Source organism: Heloderma suspectum, chromosome 8, assembly GCF_057233095.1.
Source record: "Heloderma suspectum isolate Gila_16-S chromosome 8, 16-S_ref, whole genome shotgun sequence".
In the NCBI taxonomy this organism is placed as follows: domain Eukaryota; kingdom Metazoa; phylum Chordata; class Lepidosauria; order Squamata; family Helodermatidae; genus Heloderma; species Heloderma suspectum.
Window position 1 is genome coordinate 4,105,961 of NC_139465.1, and position 12,023 is coordinate 4,117,983.

The 12,023-nt window shown below is 47.0% G+C and overlaps 1 pseudogene; it reads right to left on the minus strand.

Moving 5' to 3' along the window:
* Positions 1-9,271: 9,271 nt before the first annotated feature.
* LOC146338790 (elongin-B pseudogene) lies at positions 9,272-11,129 on the minus strand (annotated as a pseudogene).
* Positions 11,130-12,023: the final 894 nt, after the last annotated feature.

Genomic DNA, 12,023 nt, shown 5'->3' on the forward strand with positions numbered 1-12,023 from the left:
GTTCTTAAGGAGCATATGCTTTGTCAGATCAGGTTCTTTGTCTGATGAGTCATCCCAGCGTCAGACATGACACTAGTTTATATAACATAAATTCAAATGTGGTTGTTTATCTCAAGATTACAACCCCTAGACAGTGGTGTCATGGTCAATTCTGAAGTGCAGGTGCTCATCATGACAACTCCCCATAGCCACGCCCCCAAGGAGAGCCCAGAATTGCAGGCAGCTGTGTCGATCCGGATCTACAAACCAGGTCTAACAGCTTTCATCTCCACCCAGAGCAGGGCTTTTGTAAAGCTAACAGGACTGAATTGCCCATTCCAGACCAAGCCACCACAAAATACTTTGCTATACAACATGTGACAGCAAACTACTGTGAGGCTTGCAGCTCAGCTCAGAGGAAACAGGAAATCCTGAGTGGGTGGCCGATGATGCCAGCATCTGCGCTAATAAGAAGTGCCGGGCTGCGTCCCTGCAAGCCCTACCTCCGTTACACCACTGCCCCTAGGTAGTCGTTTCAGGCACACCCATTTTGCTGACTCCCTTGGGTCATTCTGTGACAGCTCCACCTCTCTGAGCATCTGCAGCCTCCATCCACCAGAGGTAACAGCCCTTGTTATCTCGTTTACATTTGCGTTAATCCTGGGGTATCAGAAAGGAAAGGCAAGAACCCCTGACCTTACCTGGGCTGGCCACCTCTCTTTCAACACACTTCAGCCTCTGCTTCTCTCCCTTTTGAATTTTGACCATCATCAGATACTGAATTTAAGAGCTGTTGCCCCAGGATAACTGTGTGTGTAAATGTGCCCTTTGAAATTCTCACATGAAGCTAATGCAAGATGAGAGCAAGGAATTTTGCAAAGTTTTGGTAAGCTCTCATCAGAGAATGAATTGAACGAAATTTTCACACAGCCCTATCGCCTCCGGTGGCACTGAATCCCATAAATCGACTATGCAATGCATGGACTTTATTTTGTCTGTCCTGAATCTACTGCCCCTCAGTTTCTCTGGAGCATGAGCCTGAGTTCTAGGGTTAAGAGGGAGAGAGAAAAATGCTTCTCTATCCACTTCCTCCACAAGACTTTCATGTCTATTCCACGCCTACAGGGCTTGTTCTCTAAAGACCTCTCTGATCTGTTCTATGGCTGAGTTTTCCCTTTCCAAGTAGAAGGAGTGCCCTTTACACAGGGCACCCCCACTCCCCGGGAGTAGGGGCAAAGCATCTGGACCAGGTGATATAGCTTCTGGGCAGGCAAGAACTGCTGGACCTTCCCTTTTTGGAAATCATTGAGTGCAGCTATGAATTAGAACATCTAAGAGAGCCCACAGTAGCCCTGATCATGTCAACGAGTCCTAGAGAGTTTATAGTGTGCCTTCTCCAGCCAGTTTTCCCACCTCCCTCCAACTGCTGGAGTCAGAATTTGGTTCCCCAAACCCTGGAAGTTTCAGCTGTTGCCTGATCAGTCAAAGATACCCAAGGACCATCTTGCTGCTGCTGCCGCTGCTGCCGCAGGCATAGCAGTTTTCGCTGAATTCTAAAAGAAGGATGCAAGGGCTTGTAGACAGCTTTGGGGGGACATTTGCAAGTGAGGAAAGGTGAGGTGGTTTCTAGGCTTGAACCACACATTTCCTTTATCGTGAGTAGGAAATTTTCTTCAGCTCATTCTGACACTCTCTAAGCAGGATGCAGTAAAGAAACAAAGCAGAGCAAGTGTTCAAAAGAGGCGTTATCGAATTATTCGGCTTTTTTTCCTGGATATACACCAAAATTCAACATGCGCATAGCCATCTGCACTGCAAAACGATGAACAATCAGCAAGGTTTTCATGACCTGCCAATAAGTGAAATGTAAACAGTATGAGCAATATGGACAGGCAAGGAATATTGGAGCAGCCCCCTTCCTGCTAGAACTGTAGCCGTTAACCAGGGAGGTAGGCAACTGGTGCCCTCAATATTTTAGGACTACAACTCCCATGGTCCGTTACCATTGGCCATGGTGTCTGGGGCTGAAAGGAGCTGAAGTCCAAAACATCTGGAGGGTAGCACGTTGCCTACCTCTGCAGTAAATGGTGGAAGTCTTTGATGAAGGAGAAACAATTGAAGTTGATTAAGTGGACAGTCCATTTTTTATTATTTTATCTTTTATTTACAACATTTCTACATTACCCAACAACAAAAAGTTCTTCAGGCTGTTCACAGATAGAAGTTAAAACCACGAAGTATAAAAATAAAACATAGACAATCTTAAACAGGTAAAGCAGCAACAGAAAAGAACAACAATGCAAATAACTTAAAAAGGACTAAAATGAATATTTTATTTATTTATTTAGTAAGTAAGTACATTTCTAATCCGTCCTATTACTAATATTCTCTGGATGGATTACAACCAGTTAAAAACTAAAATGCCTTTTTAAGACACATTTTAAAAATATAAAATACAATACAAAAATATAAAGTACAATACAAATATTTCAAAGAATAAAATACACTATAATGCAAACCAATAAACAGCACAAGAACTGATAAAACAGTCAGAATAGCTCAGCTGGCATGAAAAAGATCACAAAGTAGGTGCCAGTGAGGCTCTCTGGCAAGGGCATTTCTACAAATGAGGTGCCACCACTGAACAACCTCCGTCCCTAGGGCTCACCATAGAGCCTGTCATTGTTTGTCCCTGTCCAACCAGTTGGAATGCCTACAAGCACTTCTGGAGATCACAGTTTCCCTACAGTTTGGCGGCTGGGGGGAAAGGGAGTTGTTGTTTCTCTGAACATTTGCAGAGTGTAGCAGAATAATCACAGCCTGGCATTACACAGCCTGGCATAAAAATATAAGGGCAGCCCTGATGGATCAGGATGACGTTCCATATAGTCTGGCATCCAGGTTCCATCCAGATCACAGATCTGTAGAATGTTAGGGTCTGAAGTGACCTTGGAGGTAATTTCGTCCAACCTCCTATTCAATGCACAAATCTTGCAATGACAGCATCCCTGACATATGGCTGTCCAGCCTGCTTGAACACTCCAGGAAAGGAAAGCCACAGCCGTTCACAAGGCAGTCTGTTTCACTGTCAAACAACTTGTACCATAAGGACGTTTTTCCTAATGTTGAGCTGAAATCTGTTTCCTTGCCATCTTTACCCCTCGGCTCTAATCTTGGCCTCTAGAACAACAGAGAATGAGGCCTCTTGAGCTCTTCCAGGAAACTCAACAGCAGTGTAAGATGACACTAGTGTCTCCAGCATCTGGCATCCAGAGATACACTGCCTCTGAACATGGAGGTTCTGTTTATTGTCATGGTTAATAGTTGTTGAGAGATCTCTCCTCTGTGAATTGCTCTATTATTGCCTGGCTCGCCAGTCAGAGGGCATGACTTGTGAGCCAGTTTGAACCCACCGTTCTCTAATGATTATGTTTGAAGCCTGTTCTAGAGCAGGGGTGTTGAACCTCAGGTCTGTGGGCCAAATCTGGCCCCCGAGAGCTTCTCCAACATGGCATCTGACCCTCAGGCTGAAAGAGGTTTGACACACTTGTTCCAGAGTCTTTTGGGAAAATCGAGAAGGAAAATGTAGGAACAACCAAGAAGATTCTAGAAACTTCACCTTCGAATGGCAGAAAGCCCAAATGCACAATAGTTATTCCTCATCACAGCAACATAGAGGCAGAGAAAAGAGACAAACAGAATAACAACAAAATCTGACAAAGATGGGTGGAATTGTATCTAGTAACAATGGCCTCCTCTGAGTTTGCATGCAAAGAGCATCGGGGGGTGTCGGGAATCTGGGTTCGGAGGCTGCTGATAAATGGGGGGAAGTGGAGCCATTCACATGCCGTGCAGTGGGATCCCTGCTGATTCGACTAAGAACAGACAAGTCTGAAGTGGAGGAAAGAAAGAAGAGGGTGGGGCTGTGCCAGAAATCAATGCTTCTGCTTGAGCCCTGAAGGGGAGAGCAGGAAGAAAGAGAGGTTTGTTACAAAAAGAAAGACATTTTTAAAAATGTGTCCAACTGTGGCAGAGTTGCTGAAGTGGATGCCACATTGCATTCACTCGACATTAGGGAGAAAATATTTCGGTGAGGTTTTTCAGAATATAGTGGCATTCAGGATCATAGAATCATAGAATAGTAGGGCTGGAAGGGGTTTATTTACCTTCACAACACACCTCTGAGGAAGGCTAAGTTGCGAGGCTGTACTTGCCTGAGGCTGCCCCCTGCGCAGGGATTTGAATCTGGACCTCCAAGTACAAGCCTGTTACTCCAGATTCATATTGCTGCAGCTGCTGGATGCCCCTTCCATGGTCAGCAAATGGTTGGATAATAGTCCAGGATGGTTGGTTGATGTTTCATGAATGGGAGTTAATGGTTGAGAGACAGTCTACTGTTAGCTAAGGTTTTGAATGAGGTGGCCATCACATCTTGCGGGAAGGGGACATCCTCTCTTACTGAGGGAGGGTGTGGATATTAGGTGCATGGTGTAATGTTAACAACTATAGTCCAGTAGCCAATACCCCATTCCTGGGTAAGGTGCTGGGTAAGGGTGGTTATGAGACAACTCCAGGCAGTCTTGAATGAAATGGATTATCTAGACCCATTTCAACTGGGCTTCAGGCCTGGTTTTGAAATGGAAACTGCCTTGGTCGCCCTTTGGGATGACCTTTGTTGGGAGAGGGACAAGGGGAGGCTTTTTCAGAGAGAGGCCAGCACCACGCCCTCTCTCAAGGAGGAGTTTACAACCTCCTGGACCCAGCTGGATATCCCCTCCGTAGTTGATATAATAAGCCATGAAGGGCAAGGGTCAAGCACATGGCTGGTCGACCAGACTTAGCTGAGCACCTTGTCTGCATCCTTGGGCCTCAACAACCGAAACTCATCTAATAAAACTGGACCAGACGGTGCTCTGAACGCCTCTACCAATGGAACTGCATTAATTGCGGTGTTCAGTTAGTGATGAATTTGAGCAACTTTATCTTCAAAGTGCCGCGCAAACTTGTCACAGTGTGCTACTGAGGCTTCCACTGTTTCTCTCCCTGGCCCAGATTGTAGCAGGCCACAAACTACTCAGAAGCGCTCCACTGGACAACACTGAGAAGGTGCAATGCTGGTGGAAAAGAACTGTCTCTTTGCCTCCCTCACTGCCACAGAGCAGGCTCGATAATGAGCTCTAACCTGTGTTTGGTTAGACTCGGCACAGTTTTCCTCCACCTGCGTTCTAGCCGTCTCCCCACTTGCTTCATTGCCTTCAGCTCAGGGCTGTATACCAAGGAGCTGGCCGGGCTCTGCTCAGAGGGAGAGGGCACTTGGGCGCGATCGTGTCAACCGCCCGAGTCATCTCTGCATTCCACAGAGCGACCTGGGCTTTGACAGGTGCACCAGCCATACCAGCAGGAAAATCCCCCAGAGCCCTCTGGAATGCATCGGATTAGCCTCCGGGGGTGGACCATTTTAATAGGTCCCCCACCCATGTTTTAATTATTTATTACTTTATCTGATTGTATTTACAACATTTCTATATTACCCAACAACAAAAACTTCTCCAAGCTGTTCACAATTAGAAGTGAAAACCCTGAAGTATAAAAAGAAAACATATAAAATCTTAAACAGTTAAACCAGCAACAGAAAAGAACAACAGTGCAAAGAATTTAAAAAGCACTATTTATATATAAAGCAAACTTTACAAAGACATTTAGAATCTCTTGTGCTCTTTTGTCCAAAGGAAGCTGCTGTCCTGGAACTTCTCACTGCTCATGAAAGTGGGGAGCACACAACAATATCTTTATCAGCTTGCTCTTTGTATGAGTGTGTGTGGGGGGGGAGGGGAGGGACAGATTAGGGTTGCTGAGATCTAAGACAGGCAGGTGGCAGCTTTGCACCTACTGTACAAAATGTATTGTAGAGACACAGTTGGAGAGACATGCATCTCCTTTGCTCTCCATCTCTGTCTCTTAGGAATTCAAACTCCTCTATATTTAAGTTCCCATTTGTTGATTTTCAGGGCCAGCCGAGTGACCTTCTTTTGGGAAAGGAAGAGGATGTGTAATTTGCAATAATTACTATTTCTTTTCCTTCACACACTTTTCAATCTCTCTCTCTCTCTCTCTCACACACACACACACACACACACACGGCTAGAAACCTATCCACCCATTAAAAAAAAAGTTTTTAAACCCTTGTACAATATTCATGAGGAGTCTTGGGGGAAACAAGTTAATTAACTCAGTTAATTTTGTTTGGCTGGTTGAGAATGCCTTCGATGTTTGCCAGCACTGCTTTGTAGAAAGCAATGATGTCCAGAAATTAATTGAGTTAATAAATGGTTTAGCAATATAGCCAACGGCTTGCCAAACATCCTGTTTGAGCACTGCCCTTCTCAAAGACATGATGGTTTATTTAATTTACTAGATTCACTTTATCTCTCTCCACTTTCATCCACCATGGAACTCAAAGCCGTCTACGTGGGCAGGGGTGGCGTGGGGTTGTCTGATGGTCTCCTCTCAGGCACTGGCCAGTTCTGGACCTGCTTTGCTTTAGCAAGGTTGCTGCCAGGGCCACTCAAAGCATTTTGCTACCTGAGGCAGAAGAGCAAATGGCAGCCCTTCTCAGGTCACGCTGCAGCGTATCTAAGGCTAACCAAGTTATTTTGGCATCAGAGGCAGAAAATCCCACAAGCGCTTTTCTCCGGGAGTCAAAATACAATGATAGAGCCAGCATGAAGTGTGGGCATGGTGGGGCACCAGCCGAGGCCCCACACCCAGCAGGGGCCCACTGCCAAGAGCCCTCTGGACTTGCTCCTCCTCTTCACCACTGCAGCCTGCTGGCTCCCCTGCCTCTTGCTCTGGCCCAGGCAACAGAGGTGAGGAGGCAGCACAGGAGATGCCGCGGCCTCCCGGCTCTCTGCCTGCCAAGCAAGCAGGTGGAAGCAGTGATGAGAAAGGGGACAAAGAGGAGCAAGGGGAGCTGGTGAGGATGGCGGCGAGTAGCAGACTCGCTGAGGGAGGGGGCCCATTCCAGGTGTCTTGCCTGGGGCCTCCAAGGTCTGGAGCTGGCACTAATAATGTTTGCTGCCCTTTTGTCACAGCCACAGGCAGATCCCTTAGGCTGCTGCCTCACTCTGCATAATGGGAGGGCCAGTCCTGGTAGCAGCGTTGGATGCCCTGAGGACTTGCCCTGGCTCCACATTCGTAACAGGAGAAAGATGCTAGCTAAAGCAGGAACAGCATCAGTTTGGGAAAGCTGCTTCCCACCTTTCCCCCTGGGCCAAGGAGGCATCATGTGGATCTTCGGATGTTTTGGCCCACAACTCCCACAATCCCACACTATTGGCTATGTTGGCCAGGGCTGACAGGAGTTGTAGGCCAAAACATCTGGAGGGTCACATGTTGCCCAGTCCTGCCATAGGCATTAGAGGGCAAGAGGTTCATTCAGATCAATTTATTTATTTATTTATTTTGAGGGTGCTTTAAGGGCAAAAACCCTCTCAAGACTCCCTTCGCTCAGAGTGCTCAGAAAATTCAAGGTGGCCAATGGACAGTCAGCTTTTTTTTGGAGGAGGAAGCACTCATGTCTTGTTTAGGGCAGCGAGAATCCCTGCAGTGGTGAGCTCTGGTGTAGTGAAGTGGCCGACAGCATGAACCAGGGCCGCCCCAGTTCCTGCCTCTGGAGACCTCAGGAAAAGCACGCTTCCTTCAGCCTCCCATATGGGGACACTGGCCTACCTTACAGGGTTGCTGTAAGGATTGATGGGATGTATGTGAAGCGCTCTGAAGACTGAGGAAGTCAGCTACTGCAGGAAGCCCCCAGTTCAAAGATGCCTCTGCCCCCTAATTAACCCTTCCTTCCTTCCTTCCTTCCTTCCTTTCCTTCTGCCTTTCTAGACAAAATGTCCACCCAAGTGGGCTTCCTATACTATAAAACAAAATGAGATAAATTACAATCACATAATAAGTTGGTTTACAACAATAACAACAATAATAGACTCTCCTTATAATTATTATTATTATAATAATAAGTTGGTTTATTATACCATAAAACAAAACAAGATAAATTATCACCACATAATAATCCCACAACAGACAGCAAGAAACCAGGACAGTCAGTGGTGGAGGGGTACAGGAGAGCTTGAGGCAGCTGGGAGATGCATTATCTATCACTCTTTCCAGAGGGAGATACGATGGCTCCCACAGCCGCATCCCCTCCAGCAAGAAGGCATGAATATTAATTGCTAATGCAGAATAATGCAGGAGGCCTGCAGTTGGAAGCAAGCTGGCCACTGCAGTCAGACTCAAGCATGGAGAGGCGAGATCTGGGAAATTAAAGTGCCAGGCCTGGGGTGATCACATTGGGAAATGGAGAGAGACCACTACGACACTGTTTGGGAATGGTGGTGGTGTGTGTGGGGGGGAAGGAGGCGAGGCGAGGGGGGATTTGCACATGGAATGATCTGATGCTAAAGCAAGAGGGCCCAAGGATGAACCTGCCCTGGATGTTACACCTGGTGCGATAGAAACTTTTAGCTCAGGTGTGTGCAGGCAATGGCCACGCTAGTTGGGGGTGATGGAGGTTGTTACCCAACACACCTGCTGTCAGGAATGCCTTGGTGGCCTCTCTCAGTAGATTCCAATAGCCAACTCAAGACACAGACGAAAGGATTTCTTTTCAAAGCTTTAATCCTTTTACAACTTAATGACTCTTTCAGGTGCTAATCACCAGCAACTAAAGCAAGGAACAGCAGAGTGGCCTAAGCTTCAAGTAGGCAGTTGATCTTCGTTTGAAAGAGAGTCACTTGAAGACCCAGAATTTATGGGCTAGGGAGAGATCCTCCCTCTTTCCCTTGGGTCCATGGGAGGTGGCTGTTGCTTGCACGCCAAACGGGCGCTATGCCTCCTTTCCGCACCCTCCATCGCTTGTCACTCTTTGTGTCTGCGTTGAGCGTCTAAGAAGCCCCCCTCCCACACTCCCTCACTACCCGGGTCGCTATCTATCTCTGGAATGCCGGGAGGAGGAATCTCTGCCAGGTGCTGAGCCTGTGAGGGATGAGCTGGCCCCTCTCGCATGGATGGCTGTTCCTCTTCAGAATCAGAACTGCTCTGGGGCTCTCTGGGCTCAGTTGCCACTCTGACACCTGAAGGGCACCAGGTCTAGCCCAATATTGTCTTAGAAAGCAGTGGCTTTCTAGGATCCCAGGCCAAGAAGGGTCTTTGCCCATCACCAGCTATCTGATCCTTGTAACTGGAGATGCTGGAGATGGGCCCGTGGACCTTCTGCACACGAAGCTGGTGCTCTAGGACTAGTCCCTCTCTTGAGGTCACGTGGTGAGGGAAATGCCCTTTGTCCATGTTGATACCCTCTCAGGATCTGTGGGGTTGCCACCTAATATGGGAACAGCAATACCGGCCTCCCTCACGCAGCATTGTAAGAACTATATTGTAACAATATCTATGAAAAGGTTTGATCACTTTCGAAGTGTTGTTGTTGTTGTTTTCCAAGGGTGAGCCCTGACACCGTAAACCGGACTAAAAAAAAGAATTAAGCACCAATGTCTAATCTGAATTTGTTGACTGTTCCTTTCAAGCAACTCATTTACAAAAAAAATTCTTACATGCTCCTGAAGGCCTAAGTCAGCCAGCCAGCCAGCTTTCCGCTGGGCGCCTCTGCTGTTTCATTTGGCCAAGGGGCACTTCAATATTTTCCAAGAGCCACAGACCAAAACACTACATTCTTTTGTTTGTTTTTTTAGTTGTCATTCACTGCATGCCCATGCCAGGCTCCCTACAGAGAGCAGCTAATCCAAACAGAGTGAATTATTCAGTGTGGAAAAGCTAACCTTGGATTTTGTGTTTTTGCAGGCATGCTGCACTAACACAAAACTCAGCTTTGTGGGAACATGAGCCTTTTAAACGTTAAAACAAAAGAAATTTCTAGTCCTTTTGGGGTGTAAATATAAGTGTGGAGACATGTGACCCATGGGATTGCACCCAGGATTTCTTCAAAATTGTTGAAATTAACTTTCCTAAAATGCAAGGTGCAACGAGTCTGAGTACGCTCAGCTTTCCCTTTCCTCAGTATTGAGAATCCCAAAATGCCACGGTCACTTCCCCCATCGTCCCCACTATTTTAACCGCAGCAGTTTTTCCTCTGATGGAGATCAGGTCCAGATAACAGCTGATCCCCTTGTCTGTTCTTCCGCTTCTGGAAGTTGAAAATTCTCAGCAAGGCAAGTCAGTAATTTACTACAGGAGGGGCAGGCAACCCAGTGCCCTCCAGATGTTTTGGACCACAGCCCCCATAATCCCTGACCCTTGGCCATGCTAGCGGGGGTGATATGTGTAGTAGTTCAAAACATCTGGAGCGCACCAGGTTCCCTGCTGCTGTGCACCTTTGTTCTTGGCAGAGTTTGACTTCCCACAGAGATCAGATTAACTGAAATCTCCCACGTCTTTCCTCTTTGAAAATCTGGTACTTTGATCTAAGAAGGCATCATACAAGTCTCCTGCCTGGCTTGGTGGTCTGTAGTAGATGCTCACGGCACTGCTTGGTCGCTAGTGCTGCTGCTGGAGTCCTGGGGCTTCGTCACACCCGGGAGCTCTGGGGGGCTGGAGAAGGGATCAGTGCAGAGGGTCTCAAAGGCATCTTCACTGGCTTTGAAGGCCGATCATGGCCTGTGGTGAAGCCACAGTCTCTGAGGGCTTTGCTGTCATCCAGCAGCTGGTGGTCCTTGTATAGCCTCTGTTCCTCTGGGGGTCTCTTAAGAATCCCCTCCACAATTCTTTTCAGCTTATGCACCATGCTGGACTCCTTGGCGACTGTGAAGATGGTCATCTTGGGACATTGGATCATTAGAAAGACATCCATCTCTGCAGCTGCAGCCTCAGCCCAGAGCTGCTAGAGAGGAAGCAGCAGCAGAAGTCCCAGTATCCCAACATGCACCACAAACCCTAAGACAGCCCAGCCCGGTTCACGGGAAGAGCAGCACGTGGTGCATGTGCCCTGTGGGTTCTTGCGGCTTTTTTCACAGTAGATGCTCATGATGACATCGCTGCCATTTCCCTCTCCTTTTATTTTTACCCCAGTGCTTCCTCAGCTGACCTTCTGTGTTCAGACTTTTCTAACCAAGCTTACACTTGGCTAGAGACCACATTTGTTTTTTTTTTTAAAGTTCTTTTCACCCCAAATATGGAGAAGTTTGCAAATTTTGGTAAATTCTTATCAAAACCAAACTGAAATAAAATGCTCGCCTGTTCCTACCTACCCTTGCATCATCAGTAAGCTTGTACTGAGCAGGTTGGGGTGGGGTAGGGGGTATTTATTTATTATGTTTCTATACCACCCAATCCCCTTCATGGATCACTGCCTTGTTGTGGCGAAGGGGCTTGCGTAACTCAGTGAAGCCATAAGCTATGCCGTGCAGGGCCACCCAAGACGGACAGGTCATGGCGGAGAGTTCTGACAAAATGTGGTCCACTGGAGAAGGAAATGGCAACCCACTCCAGTATTCTTGCCAAGAAAACCCCATGGAACGTATCACAAGGCCAAAAGGTATGATGCCGGAAGATGAGCCCCTCAGGTCAGAAGGTGTCCAATATACTACTGGGGAAGAGCAGAAGGAATTTCCAAGTAGCGCCAGAAAGAGTGAAGCGGCTGGGCCAAAGCCTGGAATGTAAGATCAATGAATCAAAGTAAGCTGGAGGTAGTCAAACATGAGATGGCAAGATTGAACATCGACATCTTGGGAATCAGAGAACTAAAATGGACAAGCATGGGCGAATTTAATTCAGGTGACCATTATATCTATTACTGTGGGCAAGAATCCCGTAGAAGAAATGGAGTAGCACTCATAGTCAACAAAAGGGTGGGAAAAGCAGTAATGGGGTACAATCTCAAAAACAATAGAATGATCTCAGTACGAATCCAAGGCAAACCATTCAACATCACAATAATTCAAGTCTATGCCCCAACCACTGATGCCGAACAAGCTGAGGTTGATCGGTTCTATGAAGACCTACAAGACCTTCTAGAACTAACACCAAAAAAA